Source organism: Balaenoptera physalus, assembly GCF_965194825.1.
Source record: "Balaenoptera physalus genome assembly, chromosome: X".
NCBI classification, from domain to species: domain Eukaryota; kingdom Metazoa; phylum Chordata; class Mammalia; order Artiodactyla; family Balaenopteridae; genus Balaenoptera; species Balaenoptera physalus.
In genome coordinates this window covers 41,560,755-41,584,859 of record NC_138903.1, presented here as the reverse complement: position 1 = coordinate 41,584,859, position 24,105 = coordinate 41,560,755, and the positions used below count along the sequence as shown (strand labels likewise).

General features: G+C 38.9%; 1 long non-coding RNA gene across 14 annotated transcripts in view; it reads left to right on the top strand.

Moving 5' to 3' along the window:
• Nucleotides 1-18,553, top strand: part of LOC309652620 — a 137,720-nt gene extending 119,167 nt beyond the window's left edge. For 11 of the 14 annotated variants that reach the window (XR_014258802.1, XR_014258803.1, XR_014258804.1 and 8 more), the window contains 2 exons: nt 6,270-6,401; nt 8,981-18,553. This is a non-coding gene — a long non-coding RNA (uncharacterized lncRNA). The remainder of the gene's footprint in view (nt 1-6,269; nt 6,402-8,980) is intronic. The other 3 variants (XR_014258807.1, XR_014258810.1, XR_014258814.1) reach the window with 1 other exon arrangement.
• Nucleotides 18,554-24,105: the final 5,552 nt, after the last annotated feature.

Below are 24,105 nucleotides of genomic sequence, written 5' to 3'. Positions count from 1 at the left end.
TAATCTTCCCCAAAGAAAGATTTGGTCCTGCTCAGCTTCTGAGAGGTATCTCTAAGACCTTGGAATGTCCTGTCTGGCAAGAGTGTCTTTGTTTACCTGGGGGCCATGGGCCATACCAGATAGTTTTTGCTAATAATGTGATTTATGGTAAGGGACTTGGGCCATGTGGTATCAGCTTGATCTTTGAAGGGTCTGGAGACTAAGGTCAGCCATGTAGGGGGTCAACCAAGCCTATGTGACCGAGCTCCAATAAAATCTCTGGACACCAAGGCTCAGGTTAGCTTCCCTGGTTGGTAATATTCTGTGCATGTTGCTACACATCACTGCTGGGAGAAGTAAGTTCTGTCCATCCAACTCCACTGGGCGAGGACAACTAGAAGCTCCATGCCTGGTCTCTCCTGGACCCTGCCCTATGTGCCTCTTCCCTTTGCTGATTTTAATCTGTATCCTTTCACTGTAATAAATTATAACTCTGAGTATAATGGCTTTTCTGAGTTCTGTGAGTCCTTCTAGTGAACCTGAGGGTAGTCTTGGGGACGCCCAAATGCCGGCGGAAGAGAGGAACTGCCCAGCTAAGCCTAGCCAACCTATAGAATCATGAGCAATAGGAGATGGTTGTTGTTCTCTTAAACCATTATGTTTTGGGTTGGTTTGTTATGCAGCAATAGATAACTAAGACACCTGTCTTCTCTACTGGATGATAATCTTTTTGAGAGCCAAGATAATTCTGTAATTTCCACTCCTTTAGCATAGCACCTTATGTGTTGCAAGTATAAACATTTGTTAAATCGTTAAATTGGAGTAGTTAGAAACATCTTTGTGGACTAACTGAGAGAGACTGAGATAGGGGACTTGCAGAGTGATTGCATTATTTCCACCTGTATATAAAAGAAAGGAATCTCCACTCCTTTTGTATGAAATCTAAAGATACTTGCAGTTTTTCAGGATTGCTCTGCTAGTAATGATTTGTTCTTTCTTCTTTCAGAATAGCTGTACCATGGTGTAGAGAATACTGCTTGGAATATAACAGTTCAGTTCCCAGTTCTGCCTTTGCTCACTACTTTTATAAACTTGGGCAAGTCTCTTGACCTTACCAAATCTCATCTTGAAGCAGAGATAATAATGGCAGTTCTACAGGGTTGTCGTGAGGTTGTAATGTATGCAAAAAGTGTTCTGAGAAATGTAAAGTGCTATGTAGGTATAAAGTATCATTGGAGACTTTGGATTGATGGTACTTGCTTAATTTTTATTATTTTTAGCCCTTCTAGCCCATCATTTGTCATAAATACTTTTATTTTTATTTTTTAAATTTATTTATTTATTTATTTATTTTTGGCTGTGTTGTGTCTTTGTTGCTGCGCGCAGGCTTTCTCTAGTTGCGGCGAGAGGGGGCTACTCTTCACTGCGGTGCACAGGCTTCTCATTGTGGTGGCTTCTCTTTGTTGCGGAGCACAGGCTGTAGGCACACAGGCTTCAGTAGTCGTGGCACGCGGGCTCAGTAGTTGTGGCGTACGGGCTTAGTTGCTCTGCGGCATGTGGGATCTTCCCAGACCAGGGCTCGAACCCATGTCCCCTGCATTGGCAGGCGGATTCTTAACCACTGCACCACCAGGGAAGACCCATAAATACTTTTAAATATGACTGGCATCTCAATAGCATAGGGAATATGAAAATTTGTAAAATAATAATAAAACAACTTCTAAATAGTAGTTTTCCCTCTTTTTTCTTACATCACATCCTCACCACCACAAACTACTCCACTGAATTTTTCTTTGGAAAAGAAATGGAGAAAAATAATCAGAAAATGTGGTATTGAAACAGGATTTCTTCTTTTTCCCAAACATGTCACATCTTCCTACCTCATCCTTTCACCTCTCTTATCGACATGCCTTTTAATTCAATAAAGAACGACTGCAAGGTATTGACAAGATACTATTTGTTATGCCCCAATAGCCACAGTGAACTCTGGGCCCTTCTTACTGAGTTAGTTTTGATAGTGTCAGGTGGTGATGCCCCCAGAGCTTTAGAACTGGTCCACAGGCCTATGAGAGCCACATTTGGGTTCTTCAGGTTTATATCTGCAGCTCAGAGAATAGAACCCAAAAGGGCTTCCAAAACCTTGCTGTGAACTTTCTTAACGATGCTGTAATTCCCCAGGGTCTTCCCCAGTTATGTTGCTTTGATGCCATTTATAAAACATTGGTTGTCTTCCTGGATCTCATAAGGTGCTAGCTGCCCCCTACACTTACATGCATCCTATCAACTGCAATGGTTTTGAATATCTGCCAGTTTCTAACATGAATAAAAGATTAGAGCTGGAAGGAACTTTAGAGATTGGAGCCCTGACCCAGAAATTGTTTGTCATGACTTGACAGGAGTCAAGGGCTAGGAGTAATGGCTTATCGGAGTATGTGAGCAGGTTCTAAGAGTCCAGAAAGAAAGGGTTTAAACCAGAGCCTGAAGACATAGTGGTAAGTTCCAGGGATGGGGTGGGGGAGCATGGGAATGAGAATCACTCAAAGCAAGTTAATATGCTGGATGAGAAATCAGAATTGAAAGGTATTTTGACAGCTTGGAAAAATTAGCTGAAACAAAAAACGGGCAATTTCCAGAAGTAAATAAAAAATATTTCACATAGATTCCAAAATCAAGCATATAGGCATATAAGGGAAACCAGGTTTAATGGAAATTCAGTAAAAGACTTAGGTTTCAGCTGCCAAGAAGGTCAGAATGAGTCAATCGTGTAACATCATTTTTTACAATATGAATACAGTCTTAGGATGTGTGAATTAAGCCCAGAATAAAGGAGATAATGGTCCCATTCTCCTCTGCTTGAGTTATGTGTAAACTGTATTCTGTTCTCAGTGCCATATTTTAAATTGTATGGATAAACGATACTGTATTTAGAGAAGGAATGCAATATGGTGAAAGGTTTAGAAACCACTTCACCTGAGGAATGGTAAGTTAAACTGGGCTAGTTGCCAGCTAGCAGAAGATAGTTGGGGAAACATATCAGGTGTTTTAAATAATTTGAGGGATTGTTATATGAAAGAAGAATTAGACATATTCTCATGGGTCTTGAGGATAGAATTTTGATAATTGGATGGAAGCCATAATGGGCAAATTGGGGCTCAGTGACGGTGAGAACCCTACAGTGGAAGTTGCCCATACATGAGAGATTTAGTATGAAAGGGATACACTACTCATTGGGGAAGTGCTCAAAAAGAGGCTGAATGGCCCCCTACCAGGAACTCTGAAAAGTGGATTCCTATACTGGGTGGAGGGGAGAGGTTGAACCAAATGATCTTCAAGATCCCTATCTCTTTCAAGTTTCAGAGATTTCCAATGGCGGCCTAGCACTCTAACTTGCCACATAATTATGCAGTGGACTGGCCAGCAAAATGGCCAGTAGGTCTAGTGCCAGAGTAGAATGCCCATATGACTCAGGCATAAGGTCCTGAACTTAACTATAAACTTCTTGAAGGCAGAGATAGCGTCTTATCTGTTTGTGTAGCAGTGTCTTGCACGTAATAAGAGATGCTTTTCAAATGTTTGTAGAATGAATGAATGGACAAATGAATGTTGGGCCTATATTAGTCCCCTAGGCCTACCATAACAAATTACCACACACGGTGGCTTAAAACAACAGAAATTTGTTCTTTCACAATTCTGGAGGCCAGAAGTCTGAAATTAATGTATCAGCAGGACTGCACTCTCTCAGAAGGCTCTAGGCAAGAATCTGTTCCTTACCTCTTCCAGCTTCTGGTGCCTCCATGGTCACATTGCCTCCTCCTCTTCCGTCTGCCTCTTCTAAGGATACTTGTCATTAGATTGAAAGTCTACGTGGATAATCTAGGATGATCTCCTCATCTCAAGATCCTTAACTCAATTACGTCTGCAAAGATCCTTTTTTTCAGTAAGGTCACATTCACATGTTTTGGGGATTAGGACATGGACATATTTGTGGGGCCACCATTCAAGCCACTACACTTATTTTTAATGGTCATTAGACTATCACCATTATTCATACAATAGTGCTTGGCCTCTGATGATACTTTCTACGTGCAAAGCAGAATAGTATTGAGAGATTCTCAACAGAGACAGTGTAGTGCTTAATAAGCTAACTAACTCTTGGATTCAGACAGACCTGAATCTGATACCAGTGTTGCTACTTAGTAGCAGTGTATCTTTGGCCAAGGTGTTGAACTTTTCTATATTTCATGTTCCCTATACTAAAATGAGAATTGTAGTACCTATCTCATAGGTAAATATAAATGTTCCATGAAATAATGTTTGAAAATTACTTAACATAGGACCAGGCATATAGCTGACTCTCTACAAGTGGTCAGTATTTTTGATTAGTATGAGCTCATTCCTTTTCCCTGGTTTCAGACTGCCTGAGGTGTCAGGCTTTTGTTCTTCCTTAGAAATTTAATTGAAATCAACTTATGCTTATTGAGGATTGACTCTGCACAATACACTATCATATGTAATAGGTATAAATGATAAACAAGACAGACACTGTCCTGCCCTCACAGACCTTAGAATGTGATGGCATCAGTGGTTAATAAAATATGGAATTATAATACAGCATTGCCATTATGACAACTGGGGAAACACAGAAACTGGAGAAGTCCATAGAAGGGGCACCTAACCCAGGATCTCTGTATATGGAAGGATACTTATATTTGTAGAAGAAGGCCCAGCTGGGGCTGATCTGGATTCAGACCTTGGCCATGTCTAAGGAACTGGTGGACCAGTAGTTCCTCAAGTATTTACTGGTATGTGTTGATTTTGCCTGGGGAGATGTGTGCTCTTTGGGTCTGGAGAGAAAGATGGGGACATGAGGAGTCGTCTTAGTTTAGGTTCCCCTAGAAGTAGACTTGAAGACAAGGATTTGAGTGCAAGTAGTTTTGAGGGGAGATAATCCTAAGAAATGCTAATAAGGGAGTAGGGAAGTGAGACAGGTAAGAAAAGAGCCACTGAATGAATGATGCCTTATCAAGCCAGTTACCACTGTGGTTAACTGGAGTTTCCTTGTACTGGGGAACTCTAGAAGCTGATGTAGAACATAGACCTTGGAGTTATCCACACCTATTCCTGTCAGTCATTGGCTGAGGACTGCACCCAAGCAGAGTGCCTGCAAGCAGGGCAGGCAGGCTACTGAAGAAGGCCTCAGGCAAAGTGATGCAGCTGTTGGCCATCGGTAAGGCCTGAGGAGATATGGGCATGACACAGAGAGCATGTGACACAGGAGGAAAACATGGTATGCATCCCAGCTTGTGGCCAGCGAGGAGGTATGTGGCCCATGAGCAGCGGGGCTTCTGGCAGAAACTAAAGAAGGTTTTCTCATGAGGCTTCCTGTAATACTCGGGAAACAAATAGTGCTTCTTAGGGACCAGGTGACAAAATGCAGCACAGAGCTGGGAGGAGGGGCTTTTCCCCCATGAATGCCTAGAACGCAGTGTGGCGCGTCAGAGTAAGGACTCAAAACAAACCAATTCTGTTCAAATACCTCATGATCCACAGCTTTGAGGAGAAGCAAAAGCTGCTTCCCTGGCATGGAAAATGATGCTCTTCTGGAGAGCACTGAAGCTGGGGGAAATGGTGAGGGAAATGGTGAATGGAGGCCTGTTTTTGGCTTCACAGGTCTTGGGGACTCCAAAACCAAGGCCAAGGCGGGCGAAGATTTTGTGAACACATATAAAAATTTTCTAAGAATTCTCAGAAGTAAGTGGGGAGACTTTGGGGAGAAAGGTGTCCTGGTGCAGGTGAGGGGACTGAACCAGTGGGATTTGAGTTTCTACTGTCTACACAAAGAATTGGGCAGCCTGTGGAAATTTAAGTTACACGTGACTCCCTTCCTATACCCCCTCCAAAAGAGGCTGCTAATACTTATAGACCACCTATTAGGGTGCCAAGCATTCTACAGATCTTATCTCATTTATTCGCTGTGATAAACCCAATGCATGGGTGAGAAAATTGAGGTTCATTGAGGGTAAATAGTTTGCCTACTAAACATAGCTAGTAAATGTCAGACCTGGTATTTGAGCCCTAACTTGTTTGACTTGGGAACCCATGCTTTTTTTACACTATCTCCTTATGCTACCTGGTAACATAAACACATCTGCATGTGTGGTTTTGCACATATATACAGTTTGAACCCAGAAATGGATTTCAAATTAATAATAATCTTAAGAAGCTGAAACCATAACCATTTATTGAGTTATATGAGATGCTTAAGTTATGCAAGACAGTTTTTTTTTTAGGAACAACCCCAGCAATATTTAAAACAGAAGAATAAAGAACTGAGGATGAAGGGAGTAAATGCCATTATTATTCACTGACATGAACAAAAATGAGAAATGAAAGAATGGCACACCTCTGCCTTTTCTCCTAAGGTGAATAATAGCTATTTGCTTTACAATGACTTTTTTTTCTATAGGTGGATGAAAGCTGGGTCCATATATTGAAGGATCGCTTTTCTGCCTGGGATATAGTGAATTTTTTCAGGGCTAAAAATTCCCTTTCTAAAATGGTTACCCAAACCATTTTTAAAACAGACCACGTGCTCATATTGGGATCTCATTCTTGTGCTAAAAGCTCTGGCACTGTGTCTCTGACTGCTATTATACCTATGAGAAGAGTTGACTTTATTTTGGGGGTTGAGCCCATTTGTTAATCCATGATGCCCTTGAGAAGAAGGGGAAGGACAAGAGAAATGGGGTTTGGAGTGTGGGAGTGAAGAAACTTATGCTCTCAAGTATCTGGAGTGAGCAAAATCTAAGTGAAGCCAAGTAAGACATTTAAAGAAAGTGTTGGGATCCTATATTCTCCTTGGTTTTGGCAAGAAAGATGTCAAAGATGTAAATAAGTGGCTGAATAAATACATGGAGAAAATATAAACCCTAGCCTTCTTTCATAATGTGAGTGTATCCTCAAGGAATGGAAACTAATTTTATTATTACTTTGATCCATAGTTAATAAAATTACAGATAACATTAACTAAGCATTCATTATATGGGAGGCAGTATGCTTTTTTCCCCCCACCAATTTGTGTGTTTTTTTGTTTGTTTTGTTTTGTTTTGTTTTGTTTTTGGCCACGCTACGCAGCTCGTGGGATCTTAGTTCCCCGACCAGGGATCGAACCTGGGTCCTCGGCAGTGAGAGCGTGGAGTCCTAACCACTTGACCGCCAGGGAATTCCCAGGCAGTATGCTTTGTTATGTATCTCAATTATCTCAAGGGCACCCCAAAGCAGGCTTTATTTTTAAGTGAGGCAACTGGGACTTAGAAAATTTACATGACCCAAGGTCTTACAACTTCTAAATGGTAGAGTTGAAATTTGAACTCAAGTAATCAGACTTTAGGACATGTTTTCCAAGATGGTCCTGGTCATAAAAATTTTTTCTTGACGTGTAGGGTTGCATGTTTTTGGACTATCTTCTAGCATTGCTCACCCCTGTGAGTAAGTTTCTGAAATATTTATTCAATTTATGTGTCTGTCTTGTCCATCTCTGTATTTCCAGCACCAGGACAGTTAATTACAATACAGAATAGTTACTGAGAAATTTTTGTTGACTGAATAAACTCTTCATTCCTCTATTTCTCTCTGTTAATGGGGGTGGGGGGCAACCCAAGAGTTGCTGAGGAGTGTAATACATTTTTAATTGGTTGGTTTCTAAAACAATGGTGTCCTGTCCTGATAGCTCTTTACACTTGTAATATCTAATCATTCCGAAGGCAACATTTGTTAGCTGCCTTATTTTAGGCAGAATGTCAACTCTTAGATGTGAATTATATTTTCATATTCATAGGGTTCAGAAATGTACCTTTTGAAGCATTCATGGGGGTGGTACTTTAAATGTACTTAAAAAAAGCTGCACTCAAAGGAACTAATTTGGGTTTTGCTTTTGGCTGACAAGCTTTTCCTAGGTGTGGCTGAGACTCTAACAAATCTACCCTTCCAGTAATGTATGCATATCATAGGGTGCTATACGAGGAGATGCCTTTGTGTGCTCCTTCCCTTCCCTTGGAACCTTAGGAAAGGAGCCTATGTTCGATCTTTCCATACTCTGCAGTTGTGTGACCTATAAAATGTTTTGCTGACATGCATTCACAGTATCCAAGATGAGGTTTATGGTGCCGAGTACAGTGCACGGTACATGGTAGGCACTCAGTAAACGCTGGTTGGGTGATTAACTGAATGAATGAATGTATGAAGATATGGTTTGAATCAACTTGGTATAATTTGAAGAGACAGAAATGCTCTCCCTTTGCCTGCAGATGACTAAAACTCTCATATGCATCCATTTGGGGGCTAAAGCTTTGGAAGGCAGTTAGAATGCAAATATACTGAATGAGTTCCTAACCCACTACCTTGAATGAGTATTCTGGATTTAGAACTTTCCAAACTCTAGATGAAAAGGAGGATTCAAAAAGATGGGATGCGGGACAGGTCCATTTTGATGAGGAATAGGGGATGTGGGGAGGTGCAGAGAAGCTATGTGCAGGATAGGAAATCAACAGAAGGGAGGATACCATAATAAGACTGCAGATAGAGAGGATAAGGGGATTGCGGAGGCACCAAAAGTCATATTCTCGCTTCCCATTCACCATGTGGGTCCACTCAGATTGTCACGTGTGGCCAGCAGAATGAGATTGCAGCCCAAAGGGACAGGCTGCTATCCATGACTTTGGAGCAAGTATTTTTAACTTGGTGAGAGTGTCATGTGTATGTCTGTGGTACATGTGGGACTGAACGCTTGGCAACTCCAGTTCTCTCAGCCCTCCCAGAGTGAGCTGAACCTTTGCTGTTAGCCAGCCTCCAAGATGGACTGTGATGATCCTCTCCTCTTGGTATTTATGTTCTTGTGGAGACTCTTCCTACACTGAATAGCACCTTGCAAAAATGATGGTGTGTGACCTTGGAGGTTAGGTCATAAAAGACAACACAACTGCAACTTTGATCTCTTGGACAGCTTGCTCTGGAGGAAGTGGGCAACCGTGTCATGAGGACACACATGCAACCCTGTGGAGATGACTGTGTACAGAGGAACTAAGCCCTCCCACCAACAGCCAGCACCAGCTTACCAAGCATGTGAGTGAGCCCCCTTGGAAGTGGATGCTCCAGCCTGAGTTGAGCTTTGAGATGACTGCAGTCCTGGCTGACATCTTGAGTGCAACCTCATGAGAAACCCTGAGCTACAACCACCCAGCCAAGCCATCCCCAGATTCTTGACCTACAGAAACTGCAAGATAATAAATATTTATTGTTGTTTTACATCACTAAGTCTAGAGTAATTTTTTTTTACACAGAATTAGAGACTAATACACTTTCTTAGTCTGTGATCATAATTGCTATTGTACTTACTAGTCTGTCAAATGGGTATCAGGTCTTCCAGATCTCTTTAAAGGTGGTGGTTTGTTCTTTTTTTCTAGCTTCATATTAATAGATAAGAATATAGGGATGCACAGCAAGGACTCTAGAGTCAGGCAGACATTAATTTAAGTACTGGTTTGGCCACCTATGTGACTTTCATGACGTTACTAAATCAAACTCAAATTTATTATGAGCATTAAAGGAGCAAATGCATTTCAAGTGCTTAGGGTAGTTTATGGCTTATGGTAAGAGCTCAATAAGTGTGATAGTTATTATGGTTAGTAACTGTATAAAGAGATGCTTCTAAGGGCCTTGCCTTATGGACAACAAAGTAGCTGAAGTATCTGTTGTACCTTAAGTGGGGAATTTGGTTTCCATTAGAATTATTAAATAAATTTATTGAGGTATAATTTGTATACTGTAAATGCACGCATTTTAAATTTTTTAAATTTACTGAGTTGTGCAACTATGACCATCATCCAGTTTTAGGATATTTTTTCATCATCCTAAAAAGAAATCTTGTGCCCAGTTGCAATCAGCCCCAGGCAACCACTAATCTACTTTCTGTCTCTATATATTTGCCTTTTCTGGACATTTCACCTAAATAGAACCATACATTTTGTAGCTTCTAATGTCTGGCTTATTTCTCATAGCATGTTTCTGAGGTTCTTCTATGTTGTAGCAATTATCAGTACTTCATTTCTTTTTATTGTCAAATAAAATTCCATTGTTTGGATATACCACCTTTTGTTTATCCATTCATCCATTGATGGATGCTTGCGTGGCTTCCACTTTTTGGCTTTTATGGATAATGCTCTCTGAATATTGGTGTACAAATTTTTTGTGTGGGCATATGTTTTCATTTAACTTGGGTAGATACCAGGGAGTGGAATTGCTCAGTAATATAGTAAAGGTATGTTTAACTTTTTAAGAAATTCCCAGTTTTTCAAAGTGGCTGCACCATTTACATTTCCCCCAGCAATGTATGAGAGCTCCTATTTATCCATATCCTTGCAACATTTCTCATTGTCTGTCTTTTTGATCATAGCCATTCTAGCAGATGTGAAATGGTATTTCATTGTGGTTTTAATTTGCATTTTCCTAATGACTAATGATGGTGAGCATCCTTTCATGTGCTTATTGGCTATTCATATATTTTCTTGGGGGAAATATCTATTCAAATCATTTGCCAATTTTTAATTGTTGTTTATCTTATTATTGTGTGTAGGAGTTCTTTGTATGTTCTTTGTATGTATACAAATCTTTTACTGGATATGTGATTTGCAAATATTTTCTCCCAGGCTGTGGATTGTCTTTTTATTTTCTTAATGGTATCTTTTGAAGCACAACAGTTTAAAATTTTGATGAATTCCAATTTAACAATTTTTTTCTTTTATGGATCATGTTTTTAGGATCGTATCTAGGACATTTTTATAGAACCTAAGGTCTTAAAAATTTTCTCCTAAAGGTTTTTATAATTTTAGCTCTAACATTTAGATCTACAATTCATTTTGAATTAATTTTTGTGTATAGTGTTAGGTAAGGGTCTAAGTTCATCTTCTGGCTTATAGATGTCCACGTGTACCAGCACCATTTGTTGGAAAGACTATCCTTTCTCAATGAATTGCCTTGGTACCTTTGCTGAAAAATCAATTGACTGTAAGTATAAGAGTGTAGTTCTGGACTCTCAGTTCTGTTCCATTTATGTATATGTCTATCCTTAATGCAGTATCATGTTGTCTTGATTGCTGTAGCTTCATAGTAAGCTTTTTTTTTAACTTTTTATTTTATATTGGAGTATAGCCAATTAACAGTGTTGTGATAGTTTCAGGTGCACAGCAAAGCAACTCAACCATACATATACATAGTAAGCTTTTAAAGTTTTAACATGAAAGTCTGCCAGATTTCTTTTAAAAATTGTTTTTTAGCTATTCTGAGGCTTTTGGTTTTTCATATAAATTTTAGGATAATTTTATCAATTATAGAGAGAGACACATACACATTGCTGGAATTTTGATGGGGACTGCACTGAAACTATTGATTAATTTTGGAAGAACTGCCACTTTAGCAATATGGAGTCTTCCAATCCATGAACATGGAACGTCTCTCCATTTATTTAGATTTTCTTTAATTTTCCTCAGCAGTGTTTTATAATTTTCAGTGTACTTGTCTTACATTTCTTTTGTTAAATCTATTCCTAAACTTTTATTCTTTTTGATGATATTATGAATGGAATTGTTTTCTTAATTTCACTTTTGGATCATTTATTCCTCGTATATATAAAAATATAATTGATTTTCATACATTGATACTGTATCCTGCAACCTTGCCGAACTTGTTTATCAGATAGTGTTTTGAGATTTCCCTAGGATTTTCTGTTCACAGGGTTATGTCATCTGTGAAGTTTTACTTCTTCTTTTCAACCTTAATGCTTTCTACTTCTTTTTCTTACATGATTGCACTGGCCAGACCCCAAGTGCAATGTTAAATAGAAGTGGTGAGATGGACATTCTTTCTTTGTTCCTTATCTTAGGAGGAAAGCATTCAGTCTTTCACCATGAAATATGATAGCTATAGAGTTTTCACAGATGCCCTTTCTCAGCTTGAGGAAGTTTCCTTCTATTTCAGGTTTGTTGAGAGTTTTTTTTTTATCATGAATGGGTATTGGATTTTGTGAAATGCCTGTTCTGTATCTGTTGAGATGATCATGTAGTATTTGCCCTTTATCCTCTTAATATGGTTTGTTATGTTAATTGATTTTTGGCTTTAAACCAACCTTGTATTCCTGGGATAAATCCCACTTGGTTGTGGTGTATAATCCTTTTTATATTTAACTAGATTTGGTTTCCTAATATTTTCTTGAGGATTATAGTGTCTATATTCATGAAAGATGTTGCTCTTTAATTTTCTTTTCTTGTGATGTCTTTGTCTGGTTTTGATATCATGGTAGTGCTGCCTCACAGGAGTTGGGAATTATTCCCTCTTCCTGTATTTTCTGGAAGTTTGTGTAGTATTGGCATTATTTCATTTTTAAATGTTCGATAGAATGTATCATTTAATCCATCTGGTCCAGAGTTTTGCTTTGTGGGAAGTTTTTAAATTACTAATTCTATTTCTTTACTTGTTATATGTCTATTCAGATTTTCTACATTTCTGAGTCAGTTTTGCTAATTTGTGTCTTTTTAGGTATTCATATATTTCATTTAAACTGTCTGACTTGTCATAAAGTTGTTCATGGTATTCCCTCATAGTTCTTCTATGTTCTGTAAGGTCAGTAATAATGTCCTCTCTTTTTCATCCTGATTTTGGTGTTTTGTGGGTTCTCTCTTTTTTCTTGGTCAGTCCAGCTAAAGGTTTATCAGTTTTGTTATCTTTTCAGAGAATTAACTTTGGTTTAATTGATTTTTCTTTACTGATTTTCTGTTTCGTATCTTATTGATTTCCATTCTAATTTCTGTTTTCTTCTTTCTTCTTGCCGTGTGTTTAATTAGCTCTTTTTGGGGGGTGGGATTCATAAGGTAAAAGCTTACTATATTGATTTGAGATCTTTCTTCTTTTCTAACATAACTGTTTATGGATATAAACTCTCAGCATTGCTTTAGCTGCATGCCATATATTTTTATATGGTGTGTTTTCATTTTCATGCAGTTCAAAAATCTTTTTCTTTGTAATTTCTTCTTTGACCCATGGGTAATTTAGAAAAGTGATATTTAATTACCAAATATTTGTGGATTTCACAATTTTTTCTGTTTTTTTATTTCAAATTAAATTCCATTGTGTTTCAGAGAATATGCTTTAAATTATTTCAATCTTTTTCAATTTGTTGGTGCTAGTTTTACTGCTTAGAATATGGTTTATCCTGCAGAAAGTTCTATGTGTACTTGAAAAGAATGTATGTGACATTGTTTAGTGGAGCGTTCTGTAGATGCCAGTTAGGTCAAGTTGTTTGATAGTGTTGTACCTATAAAGCATAGCAAGTCTTATATATCCTTGCTGATTTTCTGTCTAACTGTTCTCTCAATTTTGGTGAGTCAAATATTGAAGTCTCCAAATTTATTGCTGAATTGCATATTTCTTCATTTTTGTATCATGTGTGTAGGCATAATTATGGCTCCCCAAAGATGTCCAAGTTATAATCCTTAGAATCCCTCAATATGCTATGTTACATGGCAAAAGAGAATTAAGGTTGCAGATGGAATTAAGATTGCTAATCAGCTGACCTTTATAATATCTGAAGTAGCTCTTAGTCTAAAATGAATCATTATTCCTTTCTGCCCACAAAACCACACAACCAATACCAAATAAGGAAACCATGCACTGTCTTTATAGAGTAAGGGAATAAGATCCAGTATCCCATTCATTATGTCAAGCAGCAACAGATTTGGGCTCTTCTTCAGTCTTTTGTGTGACATTGAGCAAACTACTTAATTTTACCGAGCTTCAATTTTGTATCTTTAAAATGTTTTATACCTATTGCAGGATAATGTATATTAAATATTGAGCTCCTCAAACAGATGTTAAAAAATGAGAGAAAATAATCTAAAACTCATTTTGTGCAATGAGAGGTAGTGAGTTTGAAAACATTCACTGCCTGGGCACTGGGAGGCAGCAACTCTTTTTTTAAAAAATGGTAAGGGTAAAACACAGAGAAAAGCTTGAGATTGCTTTATATCTCACAACAAATGACATTCATGACCGATTCTGATTTTCCTTCACATTCTGTACCTTAAGCTCCTAGGGAGAACTGCCTCACTCAGGCATCTGAAAACCTTTTTGCTGCCATGGTGCAGCAGAAACTCCTCCCCCACCCCATCTCTTTCTTCATCATTTGACTTGGAAAATTTAAGATGATAATTTTATTTCTGTGACTTTAATACTGAGAGTGAGCCCCTCAGAGAATCCAACTAGCACCTCCTTTTCTGAAACCCCTCTGTGTGTTCTTAATTCGGGCTTGCTACTGTCAGCCTACTCTCCAGCACCTTCCCTACCTCACTGCACCCCTGCTAACACACACCCACTGACACAATTTACACCCACACAATGACTCCAACATAAAGTGTAGGCTTGTGAAGCAGCAGACTTTTTGAGAACCACAAATGCAGACATCAAGGCAATCTCCAGTTACATAAATTACAGGGCCCCATGCAAAAGAAAAATGTGGGGCCCTTTGTTCAAAAAGCAGGAACAAAGTGCCATTAAAGGTACTAAATGGTACTAACTTGTCCTTTCCTCTATGGTCTCTCTCTTTCTCTCGACTTGTCATGATGTTTTTTATTTGCTCTTTAATATGATTCTAAATAAAGAAAAAATTAAAAATTGAATTATTAGCATGAATTTTACCACTCATCTTTATTTTGCCCAATGCTACTTTTAAATGCAAATTAACCTGTATGCCGAATCACCAAAATTAGACAATTAGTATTTTGTAGCTCATAGGTGCATATCTATTTAATTCTTACCAGGACAGTAGAAATACTACACAAAATGAAGCCAAATATATTTTTTTTGCTCATATCTCTTTTGCTTTATTGTCTCATTGGGCTTCACTTACAAAACACAAGGTCAAAAATGAAATTATTAAAAATTTGAAGACGAAGCCAAATATTTTTATCTCACTTCTTGATATGTTCACATTCTACCAGCACTCTACCTTCAGCTTACTGATGAGTAAGGAAAAAGTGAAAAGAACTGTGGGTTGCCCTATCTTTCCCTTTTCCTTCTGTGTAATCATTTTCAGAATAAGTGGTTGGCTAATGCAGCAAAGTACCAAGAGTAAGAAAGGATATAATAGGGCCCCTTGGTTGTTTGTGTTTCTTAGAATACCAATGCCATCTTAGCAATTTCTAGTTCAAATGGTAAATGTGGCTTCTGCAGGCTGTCAGTGCCCCTACTTACTCAGTCGTAGATGTAGCACACTTACCTTGTACTCACTTTTAGTGTCACTGAACTCTTGATGCAACATGGGTCTACTGGAGCTCTGTGTTCATGAGATATCATGAATGTTATATGAGAATGGGGTGACAAGGAACAGTAGACACACACATTGCCCATATATTCTCTGCTCACACTCATGCTCCATTGTTCTATCAGATTTCCCTTAGAAAACACAAGTTTGAAGATAAAATTATTAAGAATTTCAAGACAGTGGGACAGCACAGCATTTAGCCAAGCACAAGACCTTTCTGAATGTGGGGCCCTGTATGACTGCACAGGTTGTACACCCGTGAAGTTGGCCCTGAAGAAATCTTTTCATTCAACTTCCTCCCATTTACCAGGCATGTCAGCTTTTCTGTTAACTTCCTCTCTGAATCATTTTCTGAAGCAGTGTATAAATACACGTTTGTATCCATCACTGTTAGTTGGCATGCCAAGGTCAGGTGCTCAAGCAGGATTGTTCTTCCTCCTCATTTGCCCTGCAAACTGCACACAAGCTGGATGTTTTAGGAGGCTTTCTGGAAAAGAATACTCCAGCCCTTCACAATCCCCTATTGTACCATGAAATTACACTGATGGGTTCAAAGGATGCTGAAAGTAGCCTGAGGGCTTTGGCCTTGATGTCACCCAGGAGGTCCTGTGACTTCCCTATACAGAGGTTGTAGCTGGCAAGCACTCCGGCCTCATCTATCTTTTCATGTATTTTATTATTTATTATAGTCTAATAACAGCTTTATTAAGATATAATTCACATACCATAAAATTTATCCTTTTAGAGTGTAGAGTAGTTTTCAGTATATTCACAAAGTTGTACAACCATTGCTACTATCTAATTCCAGAACATTTTCATCACCCCCCCAAAGAAAATCCATATACATCAGTAGCCATTCCCCATTCCCTCCCCTGCTCCCAGGCCCTGGAAACCACCAATCTATTATCTGTCTCTATGGATTTGACAATTCTGGATGTTTAATATAAATGGAGTGATATAATATGTGGCCTTTTGTGTCTGGCTTCTTTAACTTAGCATAATGCTTTCAAGGGTCATTTATGTTATAGCATATATCAGAACTTTATTACTTTTTATGGCTGAATAATATTCCATCATACAGATATACTACATTTTGTTTATCCATTTATCATTTGGGTTGTTTCCACTTTTTTTTTTAACAGCACAACATTTTAATTAATTAATATCTGACATACCTCTAAAGTACTTTCCCTATGTTTTAGGCTGCATACTATATGATCACCTCTTTATATTACAATGATTTTATAATATATTTTTTATAGAGAGAATACAAAGATAGTCTTACATTTAGTATGGATGATTAAAATTTTTTATTATTGATGGGTTAGTAAAGTTCGTTTGGTTCTTATGAAAATGCTGCCATAAACATTCATGTACAACTTTTTGTGTGGACACATGCTTTCAGTTCTCTTGGGTATATAACTAGGAGTAGAATTACTGGGTCATGTTTAACCTTGTGGGGAACTGACAGACTGTTTTCTCTGTGGCTGCACCATTTTACATTCCCACCAGTAGTGTATGAGGGTTCCAATTTCTCCCCAATCTTGTCAGCACTTGTTATTATCTGTCATTTTGATTATAGACATTCTGGTAAGTGTGAAGTGGTATCTCATTGTGGTTTTTTTTTTTATTGGAGTATAATTGCTTTACAATGGTGTGTTAGTTTCTGCTTTATAACAAAGTGAATCAATTATACATATACATATGTTCCCATATCTCTTCCCTCTTGCATCTCCCTCCCTCCCACCTTCCCTATCCCACCCCTCTAGGTGATCACAAAGCACCGAGCTAATCTCCCTGTGCTATGCTGCTGCTTCCCACTAGCTATCTATTTTACGTTTGGTAGGGTATATATGTCCATGCCACTCTCTCACTTTGTCACAGCTTGCATTGTGGTTTTGATTTTTAGTTCTCTAATGACCAGTGATGTTGAGCATCTTTGGATGTATTTATTGGCCATTTGTATAAATTTGGATATTATAAATATTTTAATATTTGGATAAATATTATAAATATTTTAATATTTGGATAAATATTTACTCAAACATTTGCCCAATTTTTAACTGGATCATTTGTCTATTTATTTTTATGTTGTAACCTCTTTTGTTAAATTTATTCCTTTTTGTTCTTTTTTGCTGCTATTCTAAATAAAATTGTTCTTTTAATTTCATTTTCAGATTGTTCATTGTTAGTGTATACAGATGATTTTGTATATTGATTTTGTATCTTGCAACCTTGCTGAACTTGTTTATTCTAATAATTTTGGTGTCTATTCCTTATGATTTTGTATATATATAAGGCCACATCATCTGTGAATAGAGATAGTTTTACCTCTTCTTTTAAAATCTGTAAGTCTTTCATTTCTTCTTCTTACCCGATTGCCCTGACTATAACCTCCATTACAATCCTGAATAGAAGTTGTGAGGATGGACATTCTTGTCTTGTTGCTGATCTTAGGGAGAAAACATTCAGTCTTTCACCATTAAGTATGATGTTGGCTGTAGGTTTTTGTAGATGTCCTTTTTTAGGTTGAGTAAGATCTCCTCTACTCCTAGTTTCTTGAGTGTTTTTATAATAAAAGTGTGCTGGATTTTGTCAAATACTTTTTCTGCATTTATTGAGATGATCATGTGGTTTTTGTCCTCTATTCCATTTATATGGTGTATTGCATTGATTGGTGTTAGACTAACCTTGCATTCCTGTGATAAATGCCACTTTTTAATATGTTGCTAGATTCAGTTTGCTATTTTTTAAAGGATTTTTGCATCTATATTCATAAAAGATATTGATCTGTAGTGTGTTTAGTGACTTTTCTGGATCGATCCTATAAAATCTATATTATTTGTTATGTGTGGCTACTGAAGTCTCTGCATGGTTAGCATAATGGTCAGCTATCTGCAGAGCAGGGATTTTCTTAAGTGCTTTGAATCAGTAAGTCTCCTAGCATTTGCTAAGGGGCTCTGTACATGTGTTGGGGCATACTTTGAATGCTGCAGTAGGCAGTTTTGTACCTCTGTGTTAGCCTTCACTTCCTGCTTGTGCAGAGCCTCAAGATAAGCCAGAGGTGAGAGTTTAGGGCCTTCTGAGGTCTTTCCTAGGCATGGAAACAGCTCAGAACACTCTTGTGGCTGTCTAGATTTCTGAGAATATGTCAGAGCTTTTCAAAGCACCCTATGCAAATATCATTCCCCAGTTTTTTCTTTTTTTTTTTTTTAAATTAATTAATTTATTTTTGGCTGTGTTGGGTCTTCGTTTCTGTGCGAGGGCTTTCTCTAGTTGTGGCAAGCGGGGGCCACTCTTCATTACGGTGCGCGGGCCTCTCACTATCGCATCCTCTCTTGTTGCGGAGCACGGGCTCCAGACGCGCAGGCTCAGTAGTTGTGGCTCACGGGCCCAGTTGCTCTGCGGCATGTGGGATCTTCCCAGACCAGGGCTCCAACCTGTGTCCCCTGCATTGGCAGGCAGATTCTCAACCACTGCGCCACCAGGGAAGCCCACCCCCAGTTTTTTCTTTTAAATTTTTTGGTCAGCCTCTTTTTGACCCCAACTTTTAATACCATCTCAGGCAGCTGTGATGTTAAACAGTTGCCAATGATTATTTTTTACAAATGCCCTGCAGGTAGGGCTGTTTGCACAGAGGAGGTTCTGAGCTCACCTCCTCTCATGGGCACACCAAAATCACAACTATCTGCAGAACATCCTTGATGAAAAAGACTGGAACCTACCAAAAAAATATCTTCTACAATTAATGACATAAAGAAGGAATCACAACAAGAAAGGTAGGAGGGGCAGACTTGCTATATAGTTAAGTCCCATATCCATGGTGGGTGATCCACAGACTGGAGAATAATTATATTGCAGAGGTTCTCCCAAAGGAGTGAGAGGTCTGAGCCCCACTTCAGGCTCCCCAGCATAGCAGTCCTGCACTGGGAAGATGAGTGCCCAGAGCATTTGGCTTAGGAGGCCAGTGACGCTTACTTTCGGGAGTCCCAGAGGGTTGGGGGAAATAGAGATTTCACTCTTAAAGAGCACACACAAAATTTCATTCATTGGGACCCAGGGAGGGGAGCCTGGGTCACACCTACCTGCTGATCTTGGAGAGTCTCCCAGAGAGGCAGGAGGCAACTGCAGCTCACCCTGGGAACATAGACACTGGAGCTATTTTGGGGAGCTCCTTTTACCATGTGGACACTGATGCTGGCAAGCACCATTGTGGAATCCTCCCTCTAGGTCATTAGTGCCAGGACCTGGCACTGTAGGTGCCAGTGCTGAGATGTCTCCAGACAAGCAACTAACTGGGCAGGGACACAGCCCTACCCATCAGCAGACAGGCTGCCTTAAGACCCCCTGAGCCCACACCTGCCTTTAGACATGGCCCTGCTCACCAGAGGGACCAGGACCCAGTTCCACCTACCAGTGGGCAGGCACCCAAAATCCCCTAGGCCCTGGCCCTGGCCCTGGCCTCCAGGGAGCCTGCTCTAGCCTCTTGACCAGCCTCATCCACCAGGGGGCAGACACCAGACTCAAGAAAACCATAATTCCACATCCCGTGGGACTAGCCTGCCTATCAGCAGACCAGACCCTGCCCTAGGATGTGCTGAGCCCTGGCACTGCCCACTAGTAGGCTAACACAAGCTTCAGGACACCCCAGACCTGGTACCCAACTGTGTCAGGAGCTACCCCTCCCACCCCCCTGCAATACCAGCTCTGGGACTCCCCAGTCCTGCAACCAGACTCCAGGACCTGGCTTCACCCACCAGTGGGCAGGGAACAACCCCAGAGTTTTCTGGACCCTGACTCTGCCCACCAGTGAGCCAGCAGAAGCCCTGGGGCCCCCTAGGGTTCTGCAGTCAGCTGCCTTGTAACCTGGTCCCGCTAACCAGCGGCTGGCAGCCTCCACACAAGGCAGACCTGGCAACCAACTGGACCTGGAGCCAACTGAGCCTACCAGACTGCCCACATAGTCAGTGCACCACAATAGAAGGACCAACACAGCCTGCCTAGGGGAAACCCCTACAGCTTGGGTGATAAGAGAAGAGTGCACTGCTGGGATGCATAGGACATCTCCTACAAAAGACCAGTTCTCTAATGTCAGGAAATGTAACCAACCTACCAGATACATAAAAATAAAAATAGCAACTTGGGCAAGATGAAGTGACAGGACATGTTCCAGACAAAGGAACAAGATAAAGCCACAGAAGAAAAACTAAGTGAAGTGAAGATAGGCAATCTACCTGAGAAGGAGTTCAGGGTAGTGATGGGACTACATCAAACTAAAAGCTTTTGCACAGTGAAGGAAACTATCAACGAAACGAAAGTCTACCTACTGAATGGGAGAAGATATTTGCAAATGATATTTCCAATAAGGGGTAAATATTCAAAATATACAAAGAACTCATGCAACTCAACATCATAAAAACAAACAACCAAATTTAAAATGGGCAGAGGATCTGAATAGACATTTTTAGAAAGAAGACATATGGATGGCCACCAGGCACATGATAAGATGCTCAACATCACTAATCATCAGGGAAATGCAAATCAAAACCACAATATCACCTCACAACTGGCAGAATGGCTATTATCAAAAAGGCAACAAATAACAAGTGTTGGTGTGGATGTGGAGAAAAGGGAACCCTTGTGCACTGTTAGTAGTCATGTAAATTGGTTCAGCCACAATGGAAAACATTATGCATATTCCTCAAAAAATTAAAAATAGAACTAACATATGATCCAGCAATTTCACTCCTGGATATTTATCCAAAGAAAACAAAAACAATAATTAGAAAAGATATAGTCATCCCTATTTTCATTGCAGCATTATTTACAGTAGCCAAGATATGGAAGCAACCTAAATGCCCATCAATAGATGAATATTAAAGATGTGGTATATATGTATGTGTATGTATATATATATATATGTGTATATATATATGTGTATATATATATATATATATATATATATATATATGTATAATGGAATATTACTCAGCCATAAAAAAGAATGAAATCTGAAATCTTGCCACTTGCAACAACATGGATGGACCTGGAGGGTATTATGCTAAGTTAAATAAGTCAGACAGAGAAAGACAAATGCTGTATGATTTCACTTATATGTGGAATCTAAATAAGAAAACAAATGAAGAAACATAGCAAAACAGAAACTGAGTTATACATACAGAGAACAAACAGGTGGTTGCCAGAGAGGAGGGGTGTGGGGAGAGGAAGGAAATAGGTGAGGGAGATTTAGAGGTATTAACTTCCAGCTGCAAAATAAATGAGTCACCAGTATGAAATATACAGTGTGGGGAATATAGTCAATAACTGTGTGACATCTTTGTACGGTGACATATTGTAACTAGACTTATGGTGACCATTTTGAAATGTACAGAAATATCAAATCACTAAGCTGTGTAACAAGAGCTAACATAGTCGGGCTTCCCTAGTGGCGCAGTGGTTAAGAATCCGCCTGCCAATGCAGGGGACATGGGTTCAAGCCCTGGTCCGGGAAGATCCCACATGCCGTGGAACAACTAAGCCCGTGCGCCACAACTACTGAGCCTGTGCTCTAGACCCTGTGAGCCACAACTGCTGAAGCCTGCATGCCTAGAGCCCATGCTATGCAACAAGAGAAGCCACCGCACCACAACGAAGAATTGCCCCTGCTTGCTGCAACTAGAGAAAGCCCATGCATAGCAAAAAAGACCCAAGGCAGCCAAAGATAAATAAATAAATAAAATAATTTTTTAAAAAAACAACTAACATAGTGTCGTAGGTCAATTATACTTCAAAAACAAACTCATAGAAAAAGAAATCAAATTTGTGGTTACCAGAGATGGGGTGTTGGTAGTGGGGGAAATGAAGGTAGTCAAAAGGTACAAACTTCCAGTTATAAGAGAAATAAGTGCTAGGGATATAATATACAACTTGTTCTATGTTATGTATGAAAGTTGTTAAGAGAATAAATCCTAAGAATTCTCACTGAAAGGAAAAATATTTTTTCTATTTCTTTATCTATATGAGATGATGGATGTTCACTAAACTTATTGTGAGAATCATTTCATGAGGTACATAAGCTAAATCATTATGCTGTACACCTTAAATTTATACAATGCTGTATATCAATTATATCTCAATAAAACTGGAAGAAAATCCTATTTTATTATTTTAACCAGCACTTTGTTTCTATTGAGGTTGGAGATTAGCTAAATATATTTTCTATGTATTGCCTGTTAATGTCTTTTAACCATTTTCTTAGTTAGGTTTTGGTGTTTTTCAATTTTACGCATATTTACAGATGTAAATTAATGTGCACCGGGAAATCTGGAATATTTAGAGTGTGATTAAGATAGCAATTCATACTGTGGAAAATAATAGAGTGTATAATTAATGGTGCTGTGAAAGATAGTTCTTTCTTTGGGGAAAGAAAGAGTTAGATCTTTATCTTACACCATTCACAGAAATAATTCCCAGATGAAGAGCTAACTATAAAACAAAACTATGAAAGAATTAGACAAGGAAATATTTTTCACATTTGAAATGGAGAAGGATTTTTTAAGACACAAAATTAATTCTCTGAATTCACTAAAGTAAAACACCAACACATATATCTACACAAAAGTACAGACGTTCTCTGTGGTAATGACACATAGGCAAGCACAAAAAATTAGTGACAGACTGAGAGGACATATTTGCACCATTAGAAACAGGCAAATTATTAAGATCCAGATTACATAAAGTACCCTACCAATTGATAAGAGAAAGATAAGCCACCCAGTAGAAATTGAAATGGTTAACACATATAAAAAGATGATCAGACCAGAGGGCAGACAGCAGAAGCAAGAAGAACTACAATCCTGCAGCCTGTGGAACAAAAACCACATTCACAGAAAGAGAGACAAGATGAAAAGGCAGAGGGCTATGTACCAGATGAAGGAACAAGATAAAACCCCAGAAAAACAACTAAATGAAGTGGAGATAGGCAACCTTCCAGAAAAAGAATTCAGAATAATGATAGTGAAGATGATCCAGGACCTCGGAAAAAGAATGGAGGCAAACATCGAGAAGATACAAGAAATGTTTAACAAAGACCTAGAAGAATTAAAGAACAAACAAACAGAGATGAACAATATAATAACTGAAGTGAAAACTACACTAGAAGGAATCAATAGCAGAATAACTGAGGCAGAGAACGGATAAGTGACCTGGAAGACAGAATGGTGGAATTCACTGCTGCAGAACAGAATAAAGAAAATAGAATGAAAAGAAATGAAGACAGCCTAAGAGACTTCTGGGACAACATTAAACGCAACAACATTCGCATTATAGAGGACCCAGAAGGAGAAGAGAGAGAAAAAGGACCTGAGAAAATATTTGAAGAGATTATAGCCGAAAACTTCACTAACATGGGAAAGGAAATAGCCACCCAAGTCCAGGAAGCACAGTGAGTCCCATACAGGATAAACCCAAGGAGAAACACACCAAGACACATAGTGATCAAATTGGCAAAAATTAAAGACAAAGAAAAATTATTGAAAGCAGCAAGGGAAAAACGACAAATAACATACAAGGGAACTCCCATAAGGTTAACAGCTGATTGCTCAGCAGAAACTCTACAAGCCAGAAGGGAGTGGCATGATATACTTAAAGTGATGAAAGGGAAGAACCTACAACCAAGATTACTCTACCAAGCAAGGATCTCATTCAGATTCAATGGAGAAATCAAAAGCTTTACAGACAAGCAAAAGCTAAGAGAATTC